General features: G+C 54.6%; 1 long non-coding RNA gene across 2 annotated transcripts; it reads left to right on the top strand.

Annotated features, from left to right (window-relative positions):
- The first annotated feature begins 242 nt into the window (after positions 1 to 242).
- LOC149432665 (uncharacterized) lies at positions 243 to 11,243 on the top strand. 2 transcript variants are annotated; one of them, XR_016308979.1, is made up of 3 exons: positions 243 to 321; positions 7,135 to 7,282; positions 11,097 to 11,243. It is a non-coding gene; the product is annotated as an uncharacterized LOC149432665 (long non-coding RNA). The 2 variants fall into 2 exon arrangements; XR_016308980.1 differs by lacking the exon at positions 243 to 321 and adding an exon at positions 392 to 428.
- Positions 11,244 to 15,452: the final 4,209 nt, after the last annotated feature.

The raw sequence follows: 15,452 nt of genomic DNA, 5'->3' as shown, positions 1-15,452 counted from the left end.
GATCAGACTGTACATTGTAACTTTGTAGAAGGAGGAGGAGGAGGCGTTTCCTCAGGAATGTGCCTCGCCATATCTATCTGCGGCTCACATTTCGCACTTTTTCTGAAGGGCCCCGTAAATCCCTGAGATTGATGCGCTGTGACCGCCATTGGCTCTGCTCGTCCAGGCAGACGCGGCTTGTACATTAGTGAACGCCGTTCCCCCCGGGGGGGGGGGGGGGGCGGCGGCCATCAGGCCGAGCCTATAGACCTTGCTCAGGGCGGACGGCGAGCACTCGGGATTCTATAGCCGTGTCCTGGATACCGAGCCGCCACAGAAAAGGTGATTTCACATGAAAAATATGCCCGCGGCTTGTCATTCTTCGCACAACAATGGGGGTCGCCGTGGTAACCGGCGCTAAAAGGACTGGTCAATAAAGATGGTCGCAGGTCTGCGCAGCCGGAATGTGAGGATCAATGGGCGGGCCAGGAGAAGAGACATTCCCAATATAGATACATTGTATGGAGGCCGGGATGTCCTCACTGCTTGTGTCCTACCTGTGTAGAGGAAATAGAGTGTCAGCTCCTCTGTACAGAGACTGATGGGACTGTGGGGGAGGGGACATTAGAGTGTAAGCTCCTCTGTACAGAGATTGATGTGACTGTGGGGGAGGGGACATTAGAGTGTAAGCTCCTCTGGTACAGAGACTGATGTGACTGTGGGGGAGGGGACATTAGAGCGTAAGCTCCTCTGGTACAGAGACTGATGTGACTGTGGGGGAGGGGACATTAGAGTGTAAGCTCCTCTGGTGTAGAGACTGATGTGACTGTGAGGGATGGGAAATTAGAGTGTAAGCTCCTCTAGTACAGAGACTGATGGGACTGTGGGGGAGGAGACATTAGAGCGTAAGCTCCTCTGGTACAGAGACTGATGGGACTGTGGGGGAGGGGACATTAGAGCGTAAGCTCCTCTGGTGTAGAGACTGATGTGACTGTGGGGGAGGGGACATTAGAGTGTAAGCTCCTCTGGTACAGAGACTGATGGGACTGTGGGGGAGGGGACATTAGAGTGTAAGCTCCTCTGGTACAGAGACTGATGTGACTGTGGGGGATGGGAAATTAGAGTGTAAGCTCCTGGTACAGTTTCCCTATTAAAACACACACAGCACACAGTTAACCCTTTGATGGCCTCAGATGTTAACCCCTTCCTGCCCAGTGTACAGTACAGTGTCAGTACTTTTTATTAGCATTGATCATTGTATTACTGTCATTGAAATGTCAGTGGCAGTTAGTCAGTCCCCCCCCCCCATGTCAGAATGCCCTCCGCAGTCCAGCTATAAGTCGCTGATCGCCGCCATTACTAGTAAAAAAAAGAAAAAACCCCCAGTATCTATCCCTCCATTTGTAGACGCTGTAACTTTCACGTAAACCAATTAATTTACACAGATCAGGATTTTTTTTGGCCAAAATTTATTAGTTTATGATGAAATTTGATTTTTTTTTTTTTTTTTTCTTAATTGGACATGTTTAATAGCAAAAAGGCAAAAATATTGGTATGTTTTTTTTTTTTAATTGTCGGTCTTTTTTTGTTTATAAATAAAAACCGCACAGGGGATCAAAAAGAATAGAAATCTCTATTGGTGGGAAAAAAAAGGACGTAAATATCATTTGGGGGCGGCGTTGCACGACAGCGCAACGGTCAGTTAAAGTAACGCGGCGCCGTATTGCAAAAACAGGCCTGGTCAGGAACGGGGGGAGTAAATCCTCTGGAGGGGGAGGGGTTATTCAGAACCGCTTTATTTCCACAACATGAGCATCTGAATGGAGACTCTGAATCCAGCCTGGTGTAATCTGGGATTACCGGATCCGTATCATTGCAATAATCCCGTTATGGCCCTGTAATCCTCCCATCCACATACGCCGGATCTTCTCTGAGATCCAGGATATCACCGTTGTCACCACGCCCCGGGGATGATTTCCCTTTCTCTTGATTAATGCTTTCACACAATATTCTCCTTTCATGTGTTTTCTCATTGAATTCAGTTAGAAAATGTGTGAATCTTTACTCAAAGCTGTGAATCTTGTGTGAAAAAAAAATGTATAAATAAACTTTGACCGGCTTGGGACACTTCTGGCTTTATCCAGAGGGGGGGGGGGGGGGGTAAGGAGGGTTAAGCAGAGGCATCACAAGGCTCTCTGCAACAACGAGCAATACCAGTACTTGAGACAAGCCGTCACTCATCTCAGTAGCTATAGGCGTTGTGGAGAAATTTCTTTTTCAATATGCACCTTGTGACTCCTGTAAATGTGATTGGGTGGCTCTGCAGCTGCCCGGACCACCTTTACTATATAGCCAGGAGCCTGCTGGGAAGGAAACGTGTTCATGGCTGCTGTGACTGGGACCTTGTTGTCACCCTTCTAAGGCCAAGATATGTATGGGACGTGTCATTGGTACTGGAAGGGTTAAAGACTTTAGAGCAGTGGGGGGGGGGGGGGGGGGGGCAACATCAACTGCAGCCCCTGAAATCACCAAAAGGTTACATATAATATTCAGGGAATGTCATTGCATTTAGAAAGTTGTCACAGACTGCAGACATACTACAGGAGATGGTCAGAGACTGCAGACATACTACAGGAGATGGTCAGAGACTGCAGACATACTACAGGAGATGGTCAGAGACTGCAGACATACTACAGGAGATGGTCAGAGACTGCAGACATACTACAGGAGATGGTCAGAGACTGCAGACATACTACAGGAGATGGTCAGAGACTGCAGACATACTACAGGAGATGACCAGAGACTGCAGACATACTACAGGAGATGGTCAGAGACTGAGGACAAAGTACAGGAGATGGTCAGAGACTGCAGACATAGTACAGAAGATGGTCAGAGACTGCAGACATACTACAGGAGATGGTCAGAGACTGCAGACATAGTACAGAAGATGGTCAGAGACTGCAGACATACTACAGGAGATGGTCAGAGACTGCAGACATACTACAGGAGATGACCAGAGACTGCAGACATACTACAGGAGATGGTCAGAGACTGCAGACATACTACAGGAGATGGTCAGAGACTGCAGACATACTACAGGAGATGGTCAGAGACTGCAGACATACTACAGGAGATGGTCAGAGACTGCAGACATACTACAGGAGATGGTCAGAGACTGCAGACATAGTACAGGAGATGGTCAGAGACTGCGGACACAGTACAGGAGATGACCAGAGACTGCAGACATAGTACAGGAGAAGACCAGAGACTGCAGACACAGTACAGGAGATGATCAGAGACTGCAGACATAGTACAGGAGATGAAAAGAGACTGCGGACATAGTACAGGAGACGGTCAGAGACTGCAGACATAGTACAGGAGATGATCAGAGACTGCAGACACAGTACAGGAGACGGTCAGAGACTGCAGACATAGTACAGGAGATGATCAGAGACTGCAGACACAGTACAGGAGATGATCAGAGACTGCGTACACAGTACAGGAGATGGTCAGAGACTGCAGACACAGTACAGGAGATGACCAGAGACTGCAGACATAGTACAGGAGATGGTCAGAGACTGCGGACACAGTACAGGAGATGGTCAGAGACTGCAGACACAGTACAGGAGATGGTCAGAGACTGCGGACACAGTACAGGAGATGGTCAGAGACTGCAGACATAGTACAGGAGATGGTCAGAGACTGCAGACATAGTACAGGAGATGGTCAGAGACTGCAGACATAGTACAGGAGATGGTCAGAGACTGCAGACATAGTACAGGAGATGGTCAGAGACTGCAGACATACTACAGGAGATGACCAGAGACTGCAGACATAGTACAGGAGATGACCAGAGACTGCGGACATAGTACAGGAGATGGTCAGAGACTGCGGACATAGTACAGGAGATGACCAGAGACTGCAGACATAGTACAGGAGATGACCAGAGACTGCGGACATAGTACAGGAGATGACCAGAGACTGCGGACATAGTACAGGAGATGACCAGAGACTGCGGACATAGTACAGGAGATGGTCAGAGACTGCGGACATAGTACAGGAGATGGTCAGAGACTGCGGACATAGTACAGGAGATGGTCAGAGACTGCGGACACAGTACAGGAGATGACCAGAGACTGCGGACACAGTACAGGAGATGACCAGAGACTGCGGACACAGTACAGGAGATGACCAGAGACTGCAGACACAGTACAGGAGATGGTCAGAGACTGCAGACATAGTACATTAGATGGTCAGAGACTGCAGACATAGTACAGGAGATGGTCAGAGACTGCAGACATAGTACAGGAGATGACCAGAGACTGCGGACACAGTACAGGAGATGACCGGAGACTGCAGACATAGTACAGGAGACGGTCAGAGACTGCAGACATAGTACAGGAGACGGTCAGAGACTGCAGACACAGTACAGGAGACGGTCAGAGACTGCGGACACAGTACAGGAGATGGTCAGAGACTGCGGACACAGTACAGGAGACGGTCAGAGACTGCAGACATAGTACAGGAGACGGTCAGAGACTGCAGACATAGTACAGGAGATGACCAGAGACTGCTGACATAGCACAGGAGACGGTCAGAGACTGCTGACATAGCACAGGAGACGGTCAGAGACTGCAGACATAGTACAGGAGACGGTCAGAGACTGCAGACATAGTACAGGAGACGGTCAGAGACTGCAGACATACTACAGGAGACGGTCAGAGACTGCAGGCATACTACAGGAGACGGTCAGAGACTGCAGACATAGTACAGGAGATGGTCAGAGACTGCAGACATAGTACAGGAGATGACCAGAGACTGCGGACACAGTACAGGAGATGACCGGAGACTGCGGACACAGTACAGGAGATGACCAGAGACTGCGGACACAGTACAGGAGATGACCAGAGACTGCGGACAGTACAGGAGATGACCAGAGACTGCGGACATAGTACAGGAGATGGTCAGAGACTGCAGACATGGTACAGGAGATGGTCAGAGACTGCGGACACGGTACAGGAGATGACCAGAGACTGCGGACAGTACAGGAGATGACCAGAGACTGCGGACACAGTACAGGAGATGACCAGAGACTGCGGACACAGTACAGGAGATGACCAGAGACTGCGGACACAGTACAGGAGATGGTCAGAGACTGCAGACATAGTACATTAGATGGTCAGAGACTGCAGACATAGTACAGGAGATGGTCAGAGACTGCAGACATAGTACAGGAGATGACCAGAGACTGCGGACACAGTACAGGAGATGACCGGAGACTGCAGACATAGTACAGGAGACGGTCAGAGACTGCAGACACAGTACAGGAGACGGTCAGAGACTGCGGACACAGTACAGGAGATGGTCAGAGACTGCGGACATACTACAGGAGATGACCAGAGACTGCAGACATAGTACAGGAGATGGTCAGAGACTGCGGACATAGTACAGGAGATGGTCAGAGACTGCGGACAGTACAGGAGATGACCAGAGACTGCGGACATAGTACAGGAGATGGTCAGAGACTGCGGACATAGTACAGGAGATGGTCAGAGACTGCGGACATAGTACAGGAGATGGTCAGAGACTGCGGACAGTACAGGAGATGACCAGAGACTGCGGACATAGTACAGGAGATGGTCAGAGACTGCGGACATAGTACAGGAGATGGTCAGAGACTGCGGACATAGTACAGGAGATGGTCAGAGACTGCGGACAGTACAGGAGATGACCAGAGACTGCGGACATAGTACAGGAGATGGTCAGAGACTGCGGACATAGTACAGGAGATGGTCAGAGACTGCGGACATAGTACAGGAGATGGTCAGAGACTGCGGACATAGTACAGGAGATGACCAGAGACTGCGGACATAGTACAGGAGATGGTCAGAGACTGCAGACATGGTACAGGAGATGACCAGAGACTGCAGACATAGTACAGGAGATGACCAGAGACTGCAGACATGGTACAGGAGATGGTCAGAGACTGCGGACATAGTACAGGAGATGGTCAGAGACTGCGGACATAGTACAGGAGATGGTCAGAGACTGCAGACATGGTACAGGAGATAGTCAGAGACTGCGGACATAGTACAGGAGATGGTCAGAGACTGCAGACACAGTACAGGAGATGGTCAGAGACTGCGGACATGGTACAGGAGATGACCAGAGACTGCGGACATACTACAGGAGATGACCAGAGACTGCGGACATACTACAGGAGATAAAGGAAACACAGATTACTGCCCACAGGGGCCCCACAAAAAGTTTCAATAACCAAGAACCAGACCTGCGGCACTTTTTCAATGCAGACCACTCCAGCACAAGGTCTGGGCACTATGATGGCCGCAGCGATGCTTCCGCTCTCTGTGTGTGTGGGGTCACCCCGAGTTTTCATCCAACCCGCTGCAGGCAATGACACCTTCTGGTTGATTGACAGCCGCTGACCATTTACTAGCTGGGGCTGGGACGTCTTAAAGAGAACGACTGGAGGAACAGTGGGGGGAGGGGGGGCCCTGTAAGGTAGGTTGTAAGGGGCCCGTGATTTCCAACAGAGACATAGCCTATGTGTATATGGACCTTGATGTGAATCGGGTACAAAGGCGGGCCAAGTATCCTGGTCTCAGCCCCTTGTGGGTCCTGTGCAGCAGGGCTGAAGAAGCAGCACATAAAGCCCACCAGTTCATGTTCTAACAATGCTGATAGGCGGAGAGCAGAGTGACAGAGAGATGAGCTGTTTTCTCCTTCCACTGTCCAGTCACAGGCTGGAGGAGGGGGGGGGGGGCAGGTCCAGGACAACCTGGGCTCAGAGAAGGTTGGCTGAATGACACCAGCCATCAGACTGTGGACATCTAGTGGTATAAAAATGTACTGCGAGGGAAATCTCTGGATTGAAGCTGATTGCTGTAGCAGCTGTGTTTTCCATTTCCATTTCTTTTTAATTCTGTTTTATTTATTTTTTTAAGAATTTAAATTCTGAAATGTCTTATCGTGTGATAAGATTTGTAGATTTGGTTTTTTTTTGGGTGGAGTAGAGGGGTCAGGCCCCCTGTCAAAGGTTTTGGCTAGCCATTCATTCGAACCCTTTCTGTTGAGCTGTGTGTCCAGCCGGTGCCGGTAGACTCACCACCCGCCTCCCTTCTCTGATCTCTGCAGTGTCGGATGGAATGTAAAGACGTGTCGGCGGAGGTCCTCTATGACGTCCTTCATGACGTGGAATATCGCAAGAAGTGGGACACCAACGTCATCGAGACCTTCGACATCGGGAAGCTGACCGTCAACGCCGACATTGGATACTACGCATGTAAGCTTTGTGCCGATGATATTATTATTATACAGGATTTATATGGCGGCAGAAGGTTTGCTCAGCGCTGTACATTATAGTGGGGACAGAACATGAGACAAGACAGAAACAATACAATACACGAGGGGGTCGAGGGCCCTGATCCTTGGAGCTTACAATCTAGGAGGGAGGGGATGGTGGTGCAGGAGGAAGTGGCTGTGGGGGATGGAGTGGTAGGAGGAGTAGAGGAGATCAGCTGTTAGGTGAGGGCGGGGTAGGCTTCCCTGAAGAGATGGGTTTTCAGGGTGCGCCTAAAGGTGAGGAGGGTAGGTGACAGTCTGTTGGATTGGGGTAGGGAGTTCCAGAGGATGGGGGAAGTCCTGGAGAAGTCCTGCAGTTGGGCGTGGGAGGAGGAGACCAGGGAGCTAGAATGTAGGAGGTCTTGTGAGGAGCGGAGAGTACGGATTGGGTGGTATTTGGGTATCAGGTCAGTGAGGTAGTTTGGGGCAGCGTTGTGAATGGCTTTGTATGTCAGTGTTAGTAGTTTGAATTTAATGCGTTGGGCAATGGGGAGCCAGTGGAGGGAATGACAGAGGGGGGTGGAGCCAGTGGAGGGAATGACAGAGGGGGGTGGAAGCCAGTGGAGGGAATGACAGAGGGGGGTGGAAGCCAGTGGAGGGAATGACAGAGGGGGGTGGAAGCCAGTGGAGGGAATGACAGAGGGGGGTGGAAGCTAGTGGAGGGAATGACAGAGGGGGGTGGAGCCAGTGGAGGGAATGAGAGAGGGGGGTGGAGGCCAGTGGAGGGAATGACAGAGGGGGTGGAAGCCAGTGGAGGGAATGACAGAGGGGGGTGGAAGCTAGTGGAGGGAATGACAGAGGGGGGTGGAGCCAGTGGAGGGAATGAGAGAGGGGGGTGGAGGCCAGTGGAGGGAATGACAGAGGGGGGTGGAGGCCAGTGGAGGGAATGACGGAGGGGGGTGGAGGCCAGTGGAGGGAATGACAGAGGGGGGTGGAAGCCAGTGGAGGGAATGACAGAGGGGGGTGGAAGCCAGTGGAGGGAATGACAGAGGGGGGTGGAAGCCAGTGGAGGGATTGGCAGAGGGGGGTGGAGGATGTGGAGCGGTTGGTGAGGAGGATGAGTCTGGCCGCTGAGTTCAGGATAGACTGGAGCGGGGATAGCCTGCATTGGGGTAGGCCGGTGAGGAGGGAGTTGCAGTAGTCCAGCCGTGATGTAATGAGGGAGTGTACGAGTAGTTTAGTAGTGTCTGGGGTGAGGAACGAACGTATTTTGGAGATGTTGCGGAGGTGGAGCCTGCATGAGTTTGCCAGCGATTGGAAATGGGGTTGGAAGGACAGGTTTGAGTCTAGAGTGACACCTAGGACTTTGGCTTGCGGGGTGGGACTGATGGTGGCGTTGTTGGTCGTGATGGAGAGGATGGGGGGGGGCACAGGCTGGGGGGAAAATTAGGAGCTCAGTTTTGGAAAGGTTCAATTTGAGGAAGTGGAGTGACATCCAGTCTGATATGTCGTTCAGTAGGTGGGTGATGCGGGCGGAGACTGAAGGGGTGAGGTGGGGGGTGGAGAGGTAAATTTGCGTGTCATCGGCGTAGAGGTGATATTTAAAGCTGTGGGAGTGTATCAATTTGCCGAGGGAGGAGGTGTAGATGGAGAAGAGAAGGGGCCCCGAGGACAGAGCCTTGGGGGACCCCAACAGAGAGGGTGAGGTGGTGGTGTTATAGGTAACGCTGAAGGAGTGTTGGGATAGGTAGGATGAGAGCCAGGAGAGAGCGGAGTCTCTGAGGCCGAGGGAGTGTAATTTATTGAGGAGGAGGGGGTGGTCGACTGTGTGGAAGGCCGCGGAGAGGTCGAGGAGTAGGAGGACTGAATAGTGGCCATTAGCTTTGGCGGTTAGCAGGTCGTTGGAGAGTTTGAGTAGGGCAGTTTCGGTGGAGTGTAGGGGACGGAAGCCGGACTGTAGGGGATCGAGGAGGTTGTTGTCAGTGAAGCCTTCCTGCTGCCGGGCAATCACCCCCCCCCCCAAAAAAATAAAATAAATAAATTATATATTTATAATCTGAAGTTCGATTTTCTTAGGTTTTCCCTTGCCTGGCCCCCTCCCCCCTCAATTTTAAAATGGAACCTTTCCATTTTCATTATATACTGATGTCATCACTGGGACTCCCTGCTTCTCTATGAATTGCGGACAGATCATGGCTAGTGGGAGGGGACGCCAGGGTGATGTCCGTAGTTTCCTGAAAATATCACAGCACTCTGCCTTTAATGCTCCTCTCAAGAGTTCTCAGCCCTGATGCAAGCAGTGGGAGGAGTTATGCAAATATGTACATACCGTGATAAGTGGATGTCGGCGTGGGTGTTCCTAGGCAGGGCTGAATTTGCATGATAACGCCCACATGGGGGATGGTAAGCCTCCATGATTGAAAGAACTGAAATCCAATGAATAAAAAGGGTGGGGCCAGGGACAGTCAGGTTGGGGAGGAAAGTGCTTGATGATGCTCCAACCGGGAAAGGAGGCGGAGTTCTGTCTGACTTGCTGCAGCTTCTAATGTGAGAAGCTCCCATTGTACAGTGAAATCAGAGGAAGCCGTTTCAGTCCAGCAGAGGAGCCGCTACACCTGTGCAAGACTGAAGGGGAGGAGCCGCTACACCTGTGCAAGACTGAAGGGGAGGAGCCGGTACACCTGTGCAAGACTGAAGGGGAGGAGCCGGTACACCTGCGCAAGACTGAAGGGGAGGAGCAGGTACACCTGTGCAAGACTGAAGGGGAGGAGCTGGTACACCTGTGCAAGACTGAAGGGGAGGAGCTGGTACACCTGTGCAAGACTGAAGGGGAGGAGCCGGTACACTTGTGCAAGACTGAAGGGGAGGAGCCGGTACACCTGTGCAAGACTGAAGGGGAGGAGCCGGTACACCTGTGCAAGACTGAAGGGGAGGAGCAGGTACACCTGTGCAAGACTGAAGGGGAGGAGCAGGTACACCTGTGCAAGACTGAAGGGGAGGAGCTGGTACACCTGTGCAAGACTGAAGGGGAGGAGCAGGTACACCTGTGCAAGACTGAAGGGGAGGCGCCGCTACACCTGTGCAAGACTGAAGGGGAGGAGCTGGTACACCTGTGCAAGACTGAAGGGGAGGAGCTGGTACACCTGTGCAAGACTGAAGGGGAGGAGCCGGTACACTTGTGCAAGACTGAAGGGGAGGAGCCGGTACACCTGTGCAAGACCGAAGGGGAGGAGCCGGTACACCTGTGCAAGACTGAAGGGGAGGAGCAGGTACACCTGTGCAAGACTATAGGGGAGGAGCTGGTACACCTGTGCAAGAATAAAGGGGAGGAGCCAGTACACCTGTGCAAGATTGAAGGGGAGAAGCTGGTAAACCTGTGCAAGACTGAAGGGGAGGGACCAATACAACTGTACAAGACTGAAGGGGAGGAGCCAGAACAACTGCAAGAATGAAGGGGAGAAGCCGGTAAACCTGTACAAGACTGAAGGGGAGGGGCCAATACAACTGTGCAAGACTGAAGAGGAGGAGCCAGTACACCTGTGCAAGACTGAAGGGGAGGAGCCGGTACACCTGTGCAAGAATGAAGGGAAGGACCTGGCACACCTGTTCAAGAATAAAAGGGAGGGGTCAGTACACCTGTTCAAGAATAAAGGGGAGGGGCCAGTAAAACTGTTCAAGAATAAAGGGGAGGGGCCAGTACAACTGTGCTAGACTGAAGGGGAGGGGCCGGAGGTCCTTGGACCAGCATTGTGATTTCATATCATGAGTTTATTTGCACACCGATATGACCCCCCCCCCCCGTCTCTTTTCTGCAGGGAAATGTCCGAAGCCGCTGAAGAACCGTGATGTCATCACTCTGCGCTCCTGGCTGCCAATGGGGAAAGATTACATCATCATGAATTATTCTGTAAAACATGCGGTAAGTACGCACCGAATACATCCCCTCCCCCCTCCCCCGATAACCAGATAACATTTTTAAACATACAGAGACCAACAGCACAGCAAAGAGATATCAGAGAGAGGTGAAAGGGTTAAGTTACTTGCCAAAGTCCTGGGTTAGCAGATCCAAGTTTCAGAGCGAAAGGGCACAGGTCTCCCCAGGTGGTACTGATGTTAAAATGGGAGACATCTTCAACTTCCTACTCTTAGGCCTGACAGCCTGTTTTGTGGTCCCCAGCAGGGGGTGGCTTTGCAGTCAAGGACCAATCTCCGCTTAGGGTGTGGAGAGATGGGTGGATGCCTCAACTAGAGCAAAAATCTCCCATAACTCATATTTGGCCTATAACTTTTCATCTGCACAAGTGACATTCCACCCGCGGGTAGATTATTATGCAGACAAGTCTGAGGATTGATTAGACATGAATTATGAAAGTGTACACTGAACGGTTCGCGAGATCTATTTTTCTGCTTTCCTGTGTGTCCGAGACAAGGCGAGTGACCCACCAAAATGTTCGGCTCCTCTTAGCCCATCTGATGATATGTCCGGTTTTTATGTAAGTCTCTCATATTCCAAGATATGAGACAAAGGGGAAAAATGGTTTTAACAGAGGTTATCTGATTCTGTCACCTACTGGGAGTTAGGTTTTATTAGGTTGGAATCTCCCTCAACTCCTGAGAAAGCTTGTCTTATCTCTTCTGAGGTGTGAAATGGCACAGCTTCTTGGAACAGTGAGGCACCTCGTGGCTCCCTGCTGGGATCTGGCCTGTGACACTTCTAACACACATATATACTGCCATATGTCACTGTGCCTCTCACAGGGGGGGGGGGGAAGAATAAGGGAGAAATATATTTGTCAGGACAGTTAACCCCTTTGCCAAGATGGAGGTTGAAACCAAAAGTGTTGAACCGCGTCCATCTCTGGGTATACGCTGTTACAGACGAGTCCCGCCCGTTGTGCCTGCCGAAGACGTGTCCCGCTCGTTGTGACTGCCAAAGACGTGTCCCGCCCGTTGTGACCGCCGAAGACGTGTCCCGCCCGTTGTGACCGCCGAAGACGTGTCCCGCCCGTTGTGACCGCCGAAGACGTGTCCCGCCCGTTGTGACCGCCGAAGACGTGTCCCGCCCATTATGACCGCCGAAGACGAGTCCCGCCCGTTGTGACCGCCGAAGATGAGTCCCGCTTGTTATGATCGCCGAAGACGTGTCCCGCCCATTGTGACCGCCGAAGACGTGTCCCGCCCGTTGTGACCGCCGAAGACGAGTCCCGCCCGAAGACGTGTCCCACCCGTTGTGACCGCCGAAGACGAGTCCCGCCCGTTGTGACCGCCGAAGACGAGTCCCGCCCGTTGTGACCGCCGAAGACGAGTCTCGCCCGTTATAACCGCCGAAGACGAGTCCCGCCCGTTATGACCGCCGAAGACGCGTCCCGCCCGTTATGACCGCCGAAGACGCGTCCCGCCCGTTATGACCGCCGAAAACGCGTCCCGCCCGTTATGACCGCGGAAGACGCGTCCCGCCCGTTATGACCGCCGAAGACGCGTCCCGCCCGTTATGACCGCCGAAGACGAGTCCCGCTTGTTATGATCGCCGAAGACGTGTCCCGCCCCTTGTGACCGCCGAAGACGAGTCCCGCCCGTTGTGACCGCCGAAGACGAGTCCCGCCCGTTGTGACCGCCGAAGACGTGTCCCACTTGTTATGATCGCCGAAGACGTGTCCCGCCCGTTGTGACCGCCGAAGACGAGTCCCGCCCATTGTGACCGCCGAAGACGAGTCCCGCCCGTTGTGACCGCCGAAGACGTGTCCCGCCCGTTGTGACCGCCGAAGACGAGTCCCGCCCGTTGTGACCGCCGAAGACGAGTCCCGCTTGTTATGATCGCCGAAGACGTGTCCCGCCCATTGTGACCGCCGAAGATGTGTCCCGCCCGTTGTGACCGCCGAAGACGAGTCCCGCCCGAAGACGTGTCCCCGTTGTGACCGCCGAAGACGAGTCCCGCCCGTTGTGACCGCCGAAGACGAGTCCCGCCCGTTGTGACCGCCGAAGACGAGTCCCGCCCGTTGTGACCGCCGAAGACGAGTGTCGCCCGTTATGACCGCCGAAGACGAGTCCCGCCCGTTATGACCGCCGAAGACGCGTCCCGCCCGTTATGACCGCCGAAGACGCGTCCCGCCCGTTATGACCGCCGAAGACGCGTCCCGCCCGTTGTGACCGCCGAAGACGCGTCCCGCCCGTTGTGACCGCCGAAGACGCGTCCCGCCCGTTGTGACCGCCGAAGACGTGTCCCGCCCGTTGTGACCGCCGAAGACGAGTCCCGCCCGTTGTGACCGCCGAAGACGCGTCCCGCCCGTTATGACCGCCGAAGACGCGTCCCGCCCGTTATGACCGCCGAAGATGAGTCCCGCTTGTTATGATCGCCGAAGACGTGTCCCGCCCATTGTGACCGCCGAAGACGAGTCCCGCCCGTTGTGACCGCCGAAGACGAGTCCCGCCCGTTGTGACCGCCGAAGACGTGTCCCGCTTGTTATGATCGCCGAAGACGTGTCCCGCCCGTTGTGACCGCCGAAGACGAGTCCCGCCCCTTGTGACCGCCGAAGACGAGTCCCGCCCGTTGTGACCCGCCGAAGACGTGTCCCGCCCGTTGTGACCGCCGAAGACGAGTCCCGCCCGTTGTGACCGCCGAAGACGAGTCCCGCTTGTTATGATCGCCGAAGACGTGTCCCGCCCCTTGTGACCGCCGAAGATGTGTCCCGCCCGTTGTGACCGCCGAAGACGAGTCCCGCCCGAAGACGTGTCCCACCCGTTGTGACCGCCGAAGACGAGTCCCGCCCGTTGTGACCGCCGAAGACGAGTCCCGCCCGTTGTGACCGCCGAAGACGAGTCCCGCCCGTTGTGACCGCCGAAGACGAGTCTCGCCCGTTATGACCGCCGAAGACGAGTCCCGCCCGTTATGACCGCCGAAGACGCGTCCCGCCCGTTATGACCGCCGAAGACGCGTCCCGCCCGTTATGACCGCCGAAGACGCGTCCCGCCCGTTGTGACCGCCGAAGACGCGTCCCGCCCGTTGTGACCGCCGAAGACGCGTCCCGCCCGTTGTGACCGCCGAAGACGCGTCCCGCCCGTTGTGACCGCCGAAGACGAGTCCCGCCCGTTGTGACCGCCGAAGACGAGTCCCGCCCGTTGTGACCGCCGAAGACGTGTCCCGCCCGTTGTGACCGCCGAAGACGAGTCCCGCCCGTTGTGACCGCCGAAGACGAGTCCCGCCCGTTGTGACCGCCGAAGACGAGTCCCGCTTGTTATGATCGCCGAAGACGTGTCCCGCCCATTGTGACCGCCGAAGACGAGTCCCGCCCGTTGTGACCGCCGAAGACGAGTCCCGCCCGTTGTGACCGCCGAAGACGTGTCCCGCTTGGTATGATCGCCGAAGACGTGTCCCGCCCGTTGTGACCGCCGAAGACGAGTCCCGCCCGTTGTGACCGCCGAAGACGAGTCCCGCCCGTTGTGACCGCCGAAGACGAGTCCCGCTTGTTATGATCGCCGAAGACGTGTCCCGCCCGTTGTGACCGCCGAAGACGAGTCCCGCCCGTTATGACCGCCGAAGACGAGTCCCGCCCGTTATGACCGCCGAAGACGCGTCCCGCCCGTTATGACCGCCGAAGACGCGTCCCGCCCGTTATGACCGCCGAAGACGCGTCCCGCCCGTTGTGACCGCCGAAGACGCGTCCCGCCCGTTGTGACCGCCGAAGACGCGTCCCGCCCGTTGTGACCGCCGAAGACGCGTCCCGCCCGTTGTGACCGCCGAAGACGAGTCCCGCCCGTTGTGACCGCCGAAGACGAGTCCCGCCCGTTGTGACCGCCGAAGACGTGTCCCGCCCGTTGTGACCGCCGAAGACGAGTCCCGCCCGTTGTGACCGCCGAAGACGAGTCCCGCCCGTTGTGACCGCCGAAGACGAGTCCCGCTTGTTATGATCGCCGAAGACGTGTCCCGCCCATTGTGACCGCCGAAGACGAGTCCCGCCCGTTGTGACCGCCGAAGACGAGTCCCGCCCGTTGTGACCGCCGAAGACGTGTCCCGCTTGGTATGATCGCCGAAGACGTGTCCCGCCCGTTGTGACCGCCGAAGACGAGTCCCGCCCGTTGTGACCGCCGAAGACGAGTCCCGCCCGTTGTGACCGCCGAAGACGAGTCCCGCTTGTTATGATCGCCGAAGACGTGTCCCGCCCCTTGTGACCGCC

This window comes from Staurois parvus, unplaced genomic scaffold, assembly GCF_062004578.1.
Source record: "Staurois parvus isolate SC_StPar_1 unplaced genomic scaffold, SC_StPar_1.0 ptg002115l, whole genome shotgun sequence".
Lineage (NCBI taxonomy): Eukaryota > Metazoa > Chordata > Amphibia > Anura > Ranidae > Staurois > Staurois parvus.
The sequence above is the reverse complement of the archived record's forward strand: the minus strand, read 5'-3'. Positions and strand labels throughout refer to the sequence as shown.